Genomic DNA, 5,000 nt, shown 5'->3' on the forward strand with positions numbered 1-5,000 from the left:
TAGGAGGCTTCCAGGGGCCTGGGTACACTTTTCAGAAAGTACCGTTGGGACTTAGAAAAATTTTCAAGATTTTTGGACTTAGAGCGATTTTTGGATTTTTGTGCAAAAATCGAATTTTCCCTTCTCCCACCGCTCTGGGGCGTCAATATGAAGTGGGGACCCGAGGGAGAGTGCCTCCCATGAGGGTAGAATGTGTGACTTTTGGGGGGAAAGTCGAATTATGGAGCAAAAACCATTTTTGGGGACTTAGAAAAAATTCCGAGATGTGTCAGACTTCCAGGAAGGGGGCGCCTCGGGAGGTGTACCTAGGAGGCTTCCAGGGGCCTGGGTACACTTTTCAGAAAGTACCGTTGGGACTTAGAAAAATTTTCAAGATTTTTGGACTTAGAGCGATTTTTGGATTTTTGTGCAAAAATCGAATTTTCCCTTCTCCCACCGCTCTGGGGCGTCAATATGAAGTGGGGACCCGAGGGAGAGTGCCTCCCATGAGGGTAGAATGTGTGACTTTTGGGGGGAAAGTCGAATTATGGAGCAAAAACCATTTTTGGGGACTTAGAAAAAATTCCGAGATGTGTCAGACTTCCAGGAAGGGGGCGCCTCGGGAGGTGTACCTAGGAGGCTTCCAGGGGCCTGGGTACACTTTTCAGAAAGTACCGTTGGGACTTAGAAAAATTTTCAAGATTTTTGGACTTAGAGCGATTTTTGGATTTTTGTGCAAATATCGAATTTTCCCTTCTCCCACCGCTCTGGGGCGTCAATATGAAGTGGGGACCCGAGGGAGAGTGCCTCCCATGAGGGTAGAATGTGTGACTTTTGGGGGGAAAGTCGAATTATGGAGCAAAAACCATTTTTGGGGACTTAGAAAAAATTCCGAGATGTGTCAGACTTCCAGGAAGGGGGCGCCTCGGGAGGTGTACCTAGGAGGCTTCCAGGGGCCTGGGTACACTTTTCAGAAAGTACCGTTGGGACTTAGAAAAATTTTCAAGATTTTTGGACTTAGAGCGATTTTTGGATTTTTGTGCAAAAATCGAATTTTCCCTTCTCCCACCGCTCTGGGGCGTCAATATGAAGTGGGGACCCGAGGGAGAGTGCCTCCCATGAGGGTAGAATGTGTGACTTTTGGGGGGAAAGTCGAATTATGGAGCAAAAACCATTTTTGGGGACTTAGAAAAAATTCCGAGATGTGTCAGACTTCCAGGAAGGGGGCGCCTCGGGAGGTGTACCTAGGAGGCTTCCAGGGGCCTGGGTACACTTTTCAGAAAGTACCGTTGGGACTTAGAAAAATTTTCAAGATTTTTGGACTTAGAGCGATTTTTGGATTTTTGTGCAAAAATCGAATTTTCCCTTCTCCCACCGCTCTGGGGCGTCAATATGAAGTGGGGACCCGAGGGAGAGTGCCTCCCATGAGGGTAGAATGTGTGACTTTTGGGGGGAAAGTCGAATTATGGAGCAAAAACCATTTTTTGGGACTTAGAAAAATTTCGAGATGTGACAGACTTCCAGGAAGGGGGCGCCTCGGGAGGTGTACCTAGGAGGCTTCCAGGGGCCTGGGTACACTTTTCAGAAAGTACCGTTGGGACTTAGAAAAATTTTCAGGATTTTTGGACTTAGAGCGATTTTTGGATTTTTGATCAAAAATCGAATTTCCCCTTCTCCCACCGCTCTGGGGCGTCAATATGATGTGGGGACCCGAGGGAGAGTGCCTCCCATGAGGGTAGAATGTGTGGCTTTTGGGGGGAAAGTCGAATTATGGAGCAAAAACCAGTTTTTGGGACTTAGAAAAATTTCGAGATGTGTCAGACTTCCAGGAAGGGGGGAGTCTCAGGAGGTGTACCTAGGAGGCTTCCAGGGGCCTGGGTACACTTTTCAGAAAGTACCGTTGGGACTTAGAAAAATTTTCAGGATTTTTGGACTTAGAGCGATTTTTGGATTTTTGTGCAAAAATCAGATTTCCCCTTCTCCCACCGCTCTGGGGCGTCAATATGATGTGGGGACCCGAGGGAGAGTGCCTCCCATGAGGGTAGAATGTGTGGTTTTTTGGGGGAAAGTCGAATTATGGAAGAAATTGAGTTTTGAGGACAAAAAAGTGTTTTGAGGACAAAAAAGTTTCTTGAGGACAAAAAAGTTTCTCGAGGACAAAAAAGTGTTTTGAGGACAAAAAAGTTTCTTGAGGACAAAAAAGTGTTTTGCGAACAAAAAATGGAATTTTGTGATTTTGTGTAAAAATAAGTAAATTCCCCTACTTCCACCACAGGGGGGCTTCAGTATGTTGTAGGGCCCCCAGGGAGGGTCCCCCAACTGGGTTTAAAGTTTGTGGATCCTGGGCAGAAAGTTGAATTTTGGATGAAAAACCGAATTTTGGGACTTAGAAAAATTTCGAGCTGAGCAGTGACAGACTTCCAGGCAGGGGAGCCTCTCTGGAGGTGTACCGAAAACAGTTCCAGGAGCTGAGGTCATTTTCGAACATTTTTTGTTCGCTCAAATTTTTTTTGTTTTTGAGCTCTAAAAAGCTGTTATTATCAATTGGCTCAAAAATTTTCAAGTGTCATGAGCTAGTACATGTTGGAGGAATACGTTTTAGGCAAAAAATTGCAAAAAAAAAAATCCAAGTGAAAAAGAACCGGAATGGGGAATTTCTGACTGCTGTAGCAGCCGCACAGTTCCAGGAGGTCGGATACATTTCCGACTTTGTCCCGCTCATTGAAGTACATTGTCCCGCAATGCAAATACATAGTAATGCGCACCTGCGGGAGAATATAGGAGAGAGTGGGCTCTCTCTACCCCGATGTATGGCGGTTGTTCCTATGGTTCTCTGGCTCGGGTAGGCGACTTAGAAGGTGGTCCCTCTTGTCGTGGAAGTTGCAAAATACGGCCGAGACTGAACTTCCACGGCTCCAGGAGGGACTTTTGCTGGTCGTGCGTCCCAAGTGAGAGAGGCGATCCTGGGGTACCTGAGCCTGACCAGACCCTCCCTCGGTGGTCCCTGGTCTTCTGAAGGGTGATGGCATTCAGGGGGGCAAATCTGGAGTCCGTGGCCGAGTTTGGGCTCTAGAAGGCGGACGCCCCTTCTGACCATGTCCCCTCAGAGCCGGCTGGATGGTTCATGGTCCGCGGCTTTGTCTGGCGGTCTGTGCCCAAGCCGGAGAAGCTGTCCTGGGGTACGTGAGCTTTGACCAGACCCTCCCTCGGCGGTCCCTGGTTCTCTGGAGGTGATGGCTGTCAGGGGGGCAAATCTGGAGTCCTCGTGGGAAGGAGGGCTCTTGAAGGCGGACGCCCCCTCTGACTATGTCCCCTCAGAGCAGGCTGGATGGTTCATGGTCCGCGGCTTTGTCTGGCGGTCCATGCCCAAGCCGGAGAAGCTATCCTGGGTACCTGAGCTTCGACCAGACCCTCCCTCGGTGGTCCCTGGTTCTCTGGAGGCGATGGCTGTTGTCAGGGGGGGGGGGGCAAATCTGGAGTCCTCGTGGGAAGGAGGGCTCTGGAAGGCGGACGCCCCCTCTGACTATGTCCCCTCAGAGCATGCTCGATGGTTCTCAGTCCCTGGCTTTGGCTTTTTGGCCATCCTGGGGTACATTCTTGCCAAAAAAAAAAACGACTAAGTGAAAAAGAACCGGAATGAGGAATTTTCTAGGTGCCGCATCCGCCCTACAGTGACTTGAGGCCGGGTACAGTTCCGACTTCGTCCCCTTAAAGTGGGGACGTTGTCCCGCAATGCAAATACATAGGAATGCGCACCTCTGGCAGAATGTACTTGAGAGAGTGTCGTCTCTCTACCCCGATAGAAAGCAGTTGTTTCTCTGGTTCCCCGACTTGGGTAGGCGACTTGGCATGTGGTCCCTCTCGTCTGGAAGTTGCGCACTCCGGCTGAGACCGAACTTCCACAGCTCCGAGAGGGACTTTTGCCGATCGTGCATCCCAAGCGAGAGAGGCAATGCTGGGGTACCCAAGCCTGACCAGACCCTCCCTCGGCGGTCCCTGGTTCTCTGGAGGTGATGGCTTTCGGGGGGCAAATCCGGAGTCCTCGTCCGAAAGGGGGGGCTCCGGAAGGCGGACGCCCCTCTCGTCCATGTCCTCTCAGAGCGGTCTTATCCTCCGATCGATCTGGCACGGCGCTCCCGGGTGGGGAGGTGGTGCTGCTCGCTCGACCCGGGCTTTGGAGCTCGCGTCGGTTTACGGTGAGCGGTGTCCTTCCTCCTGTACCCCCGGGCTTCCACCACCTATCTTTGGGCGCGCAGCGCCGGCCGTCACCTCCCGTTCGAGGACGGAGGCGGCCGAGCTGTGGGAAGTTTGAATCGCACCGAACGATGAACAGTGGTCTGACGACCCACGCGGGCGAACGGCGGGGCGCCCACCCACCCCGGCGTGGGGGCCAGCCGTCCGAATCGCTCCCCGCGTGGGGAAGCACAGTGTTAGCAAGGGCGGCCCTTTTCGAAGTTCCAGATGCGCAGCCCTGCCCGCGGAGGTCCGTGCCACGCATCGCCCGAAGGGCGGCCTCCGCGGCGGGCACCAGCGAGAGCGGCGGCGGTGGGTGGCGTTTCCACGCCGCTGCCGAGCTCCGCGCCACTAGTCTTTCCCGAGCCCCTACGTTAGTGGGGGGGATGACAGAGCTGTGGAGGCAGGCGAGGGGGGGTTCTCACTGCGCGGTGTGCCCCCACCCGACTCGCCATCGCCTTCCGCTCCTCGTACGTCGTCCTCCGAGGCGGCTCGGAAGGGAGAGGGAGAGCGAGAGAGCGAACGCCCCCCGAGCGAGGGGAAGATGGAGAAGGGAGCGATTTGAATGGGGCGAGAGGTGAAGGGAGTACGGCAGAACGCTGCCCTGCGCACCCCCCCGTGTTCCCGCCAGGCGGGGGAACAGCCCTGGGAGGAAAAGCCGCTCGGGCATCCCTTTGAGGACGGGCAAGAGCCGGGTGTAGGGACTACGCTGGAGGGCGACGCCGATACGGCCAGGCCGACTACGCCCCGCGCGACCTCTGCGTCGCTGGGGCTTGTGCCGGAGCCGC

The sequence above is a fragment of the Dendrobates tinctorius genome, unplaced genomic scaffold (genome assembly GCF_039654945.1).
Source record: "Dendrobates tinctorius isolate UK_male_01 unplaced genomic scaffold, ASM3965494v1 ptg000704l, whole genome shotgun sequence".
Taxonomy (NCBI): domain Eukaryota; kingdom Metazoa; phylum Chordata; class Amphibia; order Anura; family Dendrobatidae; genus Dendrobates; species Dendrobates tinctorius.